The following is a 9,185-nucleotide window of genomic DNA, read 5'->3' as shown; positions in this document are numbered from 1 at the left end:
TAGAATATTTTCGGGTTGGTATAAATCAGTAACCACTGACACTTAGAATTTTTTCGGGTCGGTACAAATCAGTAACCACTGACACTTAGAATATTTTCGGGTTGGTATAAATCAGTAACCACCGACACTTAGAATATTTTCGAGTTGGTATAAATCAGTAACCACTGACACTTAGAATTTTTTCGAGTTGGTATAAATCAGTAACCACTGACACTTAGAATATTTTCGGGTTGGTATAAATCAGTAACCACCGACACTTAGAATATTTTCGGGTTGGTATAAATCAGTAACCACTGACACTTAGAATTTTTTCGGGTCGGTACAAATCAGTAACCACTGACACTTAGAATATTTTCGGGTTGGTATAAATCAGTAACCACCGACACTTAGAATATTTTCGAGTTGGTATAAATCAGTAACCACTGACACTTAGAATTTTTTCGAGTTGGTATAAATCAGTAACCACTGACACTTAGAATATTTTCGGGTTGGTATAAATCAGTAACCACCGACACTTAGAATATTTTCGAGTTGGTATAAATCAGTAACCACTGACACTTAGAATATTTTCGACTTGGTATAAATCAGTAACCACTGACACTTAGAATATTTTCGGGTTGGTATAAATCAGTAACCACCGACACTTAGAATATTTTCGAGTTGGTATAAATCAGTAACCACCGACACTTAGAATTTTTTCGAGTTGGTATAAATCAGTAACCACTGACACTTAGAATATTTTCGGGTTGGTATAAATCAGTAACCACCGACACTTAGAATATTTTCGAGTTGGTATAAATCAGTAACCACTGACACTTAGAATTTTTTCGAGTTGGTATAAATCAGTAACCACTGACACTTAGAATATTTTCGACTTGGTATAAATCAGTAACCACTGACACTTAGAATATTTTCGGGTAGGTATAAATCAGTAACCACCGACACTTAGAATATTTTCGAGTTGGTATAAATCAGTAACCACCGACACTTAGAATTTTTTCGAGTTGGTATAAATCAGTAACCACTGACACTTAGAATTTTTTCGGGTTGGTATAAATCAGTAACCACCGACACTTAGAATATTTTCGAGTTGGTATAAATCAGTAACCACTGACACTTAGAATTTTTTCGGGTCGGTATAAATCAGTAACCACTGACACTTAGAATTTTTTCGAGTTGGTATAAATCAGTAACCACTGACACTTAGAATATTTTCGGGTTGGTATAAATCAGTAACCACTGACACTTAGAATTTTTTCGACTTGGTATAAATCAGTAACCACTGACACTTAGAATTTTTTCGGGTTGGTATAAATCAGTAACCACTGACACTTAGAATATTTTCGGGTTGGTATAAATCAGTAACCACTGACACTTAGAATTTTTTCGGGTTGGTATAAATCAGTAACCACCGACACTTAGAATTTTTTCGGCTCAGTAGAAATCAGTAACCAAGCGCATTTTTGAATTGGTTACTGATTTCTCCGTTCGAGTTGCGGCTGCGGTTGGCTTCAAATAGTGGTGGGGGCTTAATTATCGCCGAGGGGAGCATGTCCCGGTGGTGTGGCCGAGGATGGAGTGCCTTTTGAAGGGGGTGTTTCTGAATTTGGACCCTTTTTGAGTTGCATGGCCGGATGGGTGTGGTTTTGAAGGGTGTGTCTGTCTGGAGTGGCACCGGCGTTGGTGTGAGGCTGAGGGTGGGCGTTCGGTTCCTGGTTAGGGATAGGGAAAGGGTGAGACTTAGCTTTAGTGCTCGTGCCCCCGATTTTGGTAATGTTTGACGTCAATTTTCCAAGGAGGCGAATGCAAGGCTTCAGAGGGACTTTGAGTGTTCGGGGGCGGGGTAGCTCAGCCGGATTTGCCCCGGCGGTTCTGCGGACGGTGTTGACTTCGAGGGCGGACCGGCCCCCGTGTTCAGTCCGAATATCGTGCATTGTTAACGGCGGGAAGTGTTCCAAAAGGGAATGGGATTGAATGTGACTGCTGAAGCCGACTTTGAGACCTGTAACGCGGGTAGCTCAGCCGGATTTGACCCGGCGGTTCTGGCGACGGTCTCGCCTTCGAGGGGGGAGCGCCCCGCGTGTTCAGGCCGAATTTTGTGCATTTCCATCGGCGGGAAGAGGTCCAAACGGGAATGGGATTGAATGTGACTGCTGAAGCCGACATTGAGACCTCTAACGCGGGTAGCTCGGCAGGATTTGACCCGGCGGTTCTGCCGAAGGTCTCACCTTCGAGGGGGGAGCGTCCCGCGTGTTCAGGCCGAATATCGTGCATTGTTAACGGCGGGAAGTGTTCCAAACGTGAATGGGATTGAATGTGACTGCTGAAGCCGACATTGAGACCTCTAACGCGGGTAGCTCGGCCGGATTTGACCCGGCGGTTCTGGCGACGGTCTCGCCTTCGAGGGGGGAGCGTCCCGCGTGTTCAGGCCGAATTTTGTGCATTTCCATCGGCGGGAAGAGGTCCAAACGGGAATGGGATTGAATGTGACTGCTGAAGCCGACATTGAGACCTCTAACGCGGGTAGCTCGGCAGGATTTGACCCGGCGGTTCTGCCGAAGGTCTCACCTTCGAGGGGGGAGCGTCCCGCGTGTTCAGGCCGAATATCGTGCATTGTTAACGGCGGGAAGTGTTCCAAAAGGGAATGGGATTGAATGTGACTGCTGAAGCCGACATTGAGACCTCTAACGCGGGTAGCTCGGCCGGATTTGACCCGGCGGTTCTGGCGACGGTCTCGCCTTCGAGGGGGGAGCGTCCCGCGTGTTCAGGCCGAATTTTGTGCATTTCCATCGGCGGGAAGAGGTCCAAACGGGAATGGGATTGAATGTGACTGCTGAAGCCGACATTGAGACCTCTAACGCGGGTAGCTCGGCCGGATTTGACCCGGCGGTTCTGCCGAAGGTCTCACCTTCGAGGGGGGAGCGTCCCGCGTGTTCAGGCCGAGTTTTGTGCATTTCCATCGGCGGGAAGAGGTCCAAACGGGAATGGGATTGAATGTGACTGCTGAAGCCGACATTGAGACCTCTAACGCGGGTAGCTCGGCCGGATTTGACCCGGCGGTTCTGCCGAAGGTCTCAGCTTCGAGGGGGGAGCGCCCACCGTGTACAGGCCGATTTTCATGCATTTCCAACCGTGGGAAGGGGTCCGAAAGGGGATGGGGGTGAACGTGACTGCTCAACCCGACTTTGAGACCTCTAACGCGGGTAGCTCAGCCGGATTTGACCCGGCGGTTCTGGCGACGGTCTCGCCTTCGAGGGGGGAGCGTCCCGCGTGTTCAGGCCGAATTTTGTGCATTTCCATCGGCGGGAAGAGGTCCAAACGGGAATGGGATTGAATGTGACTGCTGAAGCCGACATTGAGACCTCTAACGCGGGTAGCTCGGCCGGATTTGACCCGGCGGTTCTGCCGAAGGTCTCACCTTCGAGGGGGGAGCGTCCCGCGTGTTCAGGCCGAATTTTGTGCATTTCCATCGGCGGGAAGAGGTCCAAACGGGAATGGGATTGAATGTGACTGCTGAAGCCGACATTGAGACCTCTAACGCGGGTAGCTCGGCCGGATTTGACCCGGCGGTTCTGCCGAAGGTCTCACCTTCGAGGGGGGAGCGCCCACCGTGTACAGGCCGATTTTCATGCATTTCCAACCGTGGGAAGGGGTCCGAAAGGGGATGGGGGTGAACGTGACTGCTCAACCCGACTTTGAGACCTGTAACGCGGGTAGCTCAGCCGGATTTGACCCGGCGGTTCTGGCGACGGTCTCGCCTTCGAGGGGGGAGCGTCCCGCGTGTTCAGGCCGAATTTTGTGCATTTCCATCGGCGGGAAGAGGTCCAAACGGGAATGGGATTGAATGTGACTGCTGAAGCCGACATTGAGACCTCTAACGCGGGTAGCTCGGCCGGATTTGACCCGGCGGTTCTGCCGAAGGTCTCACCTTCGAGGGGGGAGCGTCCCGCGTGTTCAGGCCGAATTTTGTGCATTTCCATCGGCGGGAAGAGGTCCAAACGGGAATGGGATTGAATGTGACTGCTGAAGCCGACATTGAGACCTCTAACGCGGGTAGCTCGGCCGGATTTGACCCGGCGGTTCTGCCGAAGGTCTCACCTTCGAGGGGGGAGCGCCCACCGTGTACAGGCCGATTTTCATGCATTTCCAACCGTGGGAAGGGGTCCGAAAGGGGATGGGGGTGAACGTGACTGCTCAACCCGACTTTGAGACCTGTAACGCGGGTAGCTCAGCCGGATTTGACCCGGCGGTTCTGGCGACGGTCTCGCCTTCGAGGGGGGAGCGCCCCGCGTGTTCAGGCCGAATTTTGTGCATTTCCATCGGCGGGAAGAGGTCCAAACGGGAATGGGATTGAATGTGACTGCTGAAGCCGACATTGAGACCTCTAACGCGGGTAGCTCGGCAGGATTTGACCCGGCGGTTCTGCCGAAGGTCTCACCTTCGAGGGGGGAGCGCCCACCGTGTACAGGCCGATTTTCATGCATTTCCAACCGTGGGAAGGGGGCCGAAAGGGGATGGGGGTGAATGTGACTGCTCAACCCGACTTTGAGGCATCTAACCCGGGTAGCTCAGCCGGGTTTGACCCGGCGGTTCTGCCGACTGCCTCGCCTTCGAGGGGGGAGCGTCCCCCGTGTACAGGCCGATTTTCATGCATTTCGAACCGTGGGAAGTGGCCCAAAAGGGGATGGGGGTGAATGTGACTGCTCAACCCGACTTTGGCGCTTCCGAGCCGGGTAGCCCGGCCGGGTTTGACCCGGCGGTTCTGCCGTCGGTCTCGCCTTCGAGGGCGGAGCCTCCCCCGTGTACAGGCCGATTTTCATGCATTTGCAACGGTGGGAAGTTGCCCAAAAGTCGATGGGAGTGAATGTGACTGCTCAACCCGACTTTGAGACTTTTAAGCCGGGTAGCTCAGCCGGGTTTGACCCGGCGGTTCTGCCGACGGTCTCGCCTTCGAGGGGGGAGCCTCCCCCGTGTACAGGCCGATTTTCGTGCATTTCCAACGGTGGGAAGAGGTTCAAAAGGGGATGGGAGTGAATGTGACTGCTCAACCCGACTCTGAGGCTTCTAACCCGGGTAGCTCGGCCGGGTTTGATCCGGCGGTTCTGCCGACGGTCTCGTCTTCGAGGCCGGTGCCTCCCCCGTGTACAGGCCGATTTTCGTGCATTTCCAACGGTGGGAAGTGGTCCAAAAGGGAATGGGGGTGGACGTGTCTGCTCATACCGACTTTGAGACTTGTAAGCCGGGTAGCTCAGCCGGGTTTGACCCGGCGGTTCTGCCGACGGTCTCGCCTTCGAGGGGGGAGCCTCCCCCGTGTACAGGCCGATTTCCGTGCATTTCCAACGGTGGGAAGAGGTTCAAAAGGGGATGGGAGTGAATGTGACTGCTCAACCCGACTCTGAGGCTTCTAACCCGGGTAGCTCGGCCGGGTTTGATCCGGCGGTTCTGCCGACGGTCTCGTCTTCGAGGCCGGTGCCTCCCCCGTGTACAGGCCGATTTTCGTGCATTTCCAACGGTGGGAAGAGGTTCAAAAGGGGATGGGGGTGAATGCGACTGCTCAACCCGACTCTGAGGCTTCTAACCCGGGTAGCCCGGCCGGGTTTGACCCGGCGGTTCTGCCGTCGGTCTCGCCTTCGAGGGCGGAGCCTCCCCCGTGTACAGGCCGATTTTCATGCATTTGCAACGGTGGGAAGTTGCCCAAAAGTCGATGGGAGTGAATGTGACTGCTCAACCCGACTTTGAGACTTTTAAGCCGGGTAGCTCAGCCGGGTTTGACCCGGCGGTTCTGCCGACGGTCTCGCCTTCGAGGGGGGAGCCTCCCCCGTGTACAGGCCGATTTTCGTGCATTTCCAACGGTGGGAAGAGGTTCAAAAGGGGATGGGAGTGAATGTGACTGCTCAACCCGACTCTGAGGCTTCTAACCCGGGTAGCTCGGCCGGGTTTGATCCGGCGGTTCTGCCGACGGTCTCGTCTTCGAGGCCGGTGCCTCCCCCGTGTACAGGCCGATTTTCGTGCATTTCCAACGGTGGGAAGTGGTCCAAAAGGGAATGGGGGTGGACGTGTCTGCTCATACCGACTTTGAGACTTGTAAGCCGGGTAGCTCAGCCGGGTTTGTTCCGGCGGTTCTGCCGACGGTCTCGTCATCGAGGGGGGAGCCTCCCCCGTGTCCAGGCCGATTTTCATGCATTTCCAACCGTGGGAAGTGGTCCAAAAGGGAATGGGGGTGAATGTGACTGCTCATACCGACTTTGAGACTTTTAAGCCGGGTAGCTCAGCCGGGTTTGACCCGGCGGTTCTGCCGACGGTCTCGCCTTCGAGGGGGGAGCGTCCCCCGTGTTCAGGCCGAATTTTGTGCATTTCGAACCGTGGGAAGTTGCCCAAAAGTCGATGGGAGTGAATGTGACTGCTCAACCCGACTTTGAGACTTGTAAGCCGGGTAGCTCAGCCGGGTTTGACCCGGCGGTTCTGCCGACGGTCTCGTCTTCGAGGCGGGTGCCTCCCCCGTGTACAGGCCGATTTTCATGCATTTCGTACCGTGGGAAGCGGTCCAAAAGGGGATGGGAGTGAACGTGACTGCTCATACCGACTTTGGCGCTTCCGAGCCGGGTAGCTCAGCCGGGTTTGACCCGGCGGGTCTGCCGACGGTCTCGCCTTCGAGGGGGGAGCGTCCCCCGTGTTCAGGCCGAATCTTGTGCATTTCGAACCGTGGGAAGTTGCCCAAAAGTCGATGGGAGTGAATGTGACTGCTCAACCCGACTTTGAGACTTGTAAGCCGGGTAGCTCAGCCGGGTTTGACCCGGCGGTTCTGCCGACGGTCTCGTCTTCGAGGCGGATGCCACCCCCGTGTACAGGCCGATTTTCGTGCATTTCCAACCGTGGGAAGTGGTCTAAAAGTCGATGGGAGTGAACGTGACTGCTCAACCCGACTCTGAGGCTTCTAACCCGGGTAGCTCGGCCGGGTTTGACCCGGCGGTTCTGCCGACGGTCTCGTCTTCGAGGCGGGTGCCTCCCCCGTGTACAGGCCGATTTTCGTGCATTTCGAACCGTGGGAAGTGGTCTAAAAGTCGATGGGAGTGAACGTGACTGCTCAACCCGACTTTGAGACTTGTAAGCCGGGTAGCTCAGCCAGGTTTGACCCGGCGGTTCTGCCGACGGTCTCGCCTTCGAGGGCGGACCCTCCCCCGTGTACAGGCCGGTTTTCGTGCATTTCGAACCGTGGGAAGTGATCCAAAAGGGAATGGGGGTGAACGTGACTGCCCAACCCGGCTTTGAGACTTGTAAGCCGGGTAGCTCAGCCGGGTTGGACCCGGCGGTTCTGCCGACGGTCTCGACTTCGAGGCGGGTGCCTCCCCCGTGTACAGGCCGATTTTCATGCATTTGCAACGGTGGGAAGTTGCCCAAAAGTCGATGGGAGTGAATGTGACTGCTCAACCCGACTTCGAGACTTGTAAGCCGGGTAGCTCAGCCGGGTTTGACCCGGCGGTTCTGCCGACGGTCTCGCCTTCGAGGGGGGAGCCTCCCCCGTGTACAGGCCGATTTTCGTGCATTTCCAACGGTGGGAAGAGGTTCAAAAGGGGATGGGAGTGAATGTGACTGCTCAACCCGACTTTGGCGCTTCCGAGCCGGGTAGCTCAGCCGGGTTTGACCCGGCGGGTCTGCCGACGGTCTCGTCTTCGAGGCGGGTGCCTCCCCCGTATACAGGCCGATTTTCATGCATTTCGAACCGTGGGAAGTGGTCCAAAAGGGAATGGGGGTGGACGTGTCTGCTCATACCGACTTTGAGACTTGTAAGCCGGGTAGCTCAGCCGGGTTTGTTCCGGCGGTTCTGCCGACGGTCTCGTCTTCGAGGCGGGTGCCTCCCCCGTGTACAGGCCGATTTTCGTGCATTTCGAACCGTGGGAAGTGGTCCAAAAGGGGATGGGAGTGAATGTGACTGCTCAACCCGACTTTGGCGCTTCCGAGCCGGGTAGCTCAGCCGGGTTTGACCCGGCGGTGTCTGCCGACGGTCTCGTCTTCGAGGCGGGTGCCTCCCCCGTATACAGGCCGATTTTCATGCATTTCGAACCGTGGGAAGTGGTCCAAAAGGGAATGGGGGTGGACGTGTCTGCTCATACCGACTTTGAGACTTGTAAGCCGGGTAGCTCAGCCGGGTTTGATCCTGCGGTTCTGCCGACGGTCTCGCCTTCGAGGGGGGAGCCTCCCCCGTGTTCAGTCCGATTTCCATGCATTTCCAACCGTGGGAAGTTGCCCAAAAGGGGATGGGAGTGAATGTGACTGCTCAACCCGACTTTGGCGCTTCCGAGCCGGTTAGCACAGCCGGGTTTGACCCGGCGGTTCTGCCGACAGTCTCCTCTTCGAGGCGGGTGCCTCCCCCGTGTACAGGCCGATTTCCGTGCATTTCGAACCGTGGGAAGTGGTCCAAACGTCGATGGGAGTGAATGTGACTGCTCAACCCGACTTTGGCGCTTCCGAGCCGGGTAGCTCAGCCGGGTTTGACCCGGCGGTTCTGCCGACGGTCTCGTCTTCGAGGCGGGTGCCTCCCCCGTGTACAGGCCGATTTTCATGCATTTGGAACCGTGGGAAGTGGTCCAAAAGGGAATGGGGGTGGACGTGACTGCTCATACCGACTTTGAGACTTGTAAGCCGGGTAGCTCGGCCGGGTTTGACCCGGCGGTTCTGCCGACGGTCTCGCCTTCGAGGGGGGAGCCTCCCCCGTGTTCAGTCCGATTTTCGTGCATTTCCCACGGTGGGAAATGGTATCTTTCATTACGGGGACAAGGGTCTGAAGCGGTGAAGTCAGTAACCGGCATAGTTAAGGAAAGGGTTCGAATTTTCTCAACAGTACGAAAAAAGTGAGCAGGGAAGCTAGAGAAGGTGTCAGTGAGTCCCAAACGAGTGAACCGCAAAACTTAGGGAAATGCCCGAAAGCGTTTTAAAGGGTGAAATCGGGAACGAGGAAATGATGGGAAAGTGCCTGAAAGTGCTAAATGAGTAAACAGAAAAACGAAGAAAAATGTTTGAAAAGAAGAAGTGAGTAACCAGGAAAACTTAGAAAAATGTTCAAAACGAAGAAATCAGTAACCAGGAAAACTTAGAAAAATGATCAAAAAGAAGAAATGAGTAACCAGGAAAACTTAGAAAAATGTTTAAAAAGAAGAAATCAGTAACCAGGAAAACTTAGGAAAATG

This window comes from Chiloscyllium punctatum, unplaced genomic scaffold (assembly GCF_047496795.1).
Source record: "Chiloscyllium punctatum isolate Juve2018m unplaced genomic scaffold, sChiPun1.3 scaffold_844, whole genome shotgun sequence".
In the NCBI taxonomy this organism is placed as follows: domain Eukaryota; kingdom Metazoa; phylum Chordata; class Chondrichthyes; order Orectolobiformes; family Hemiscylliidae; genus Chiloscyllium; species Chiloscyllium punctatum.
Note: the sequence above shows the minus strand (reverse complement) of the source record.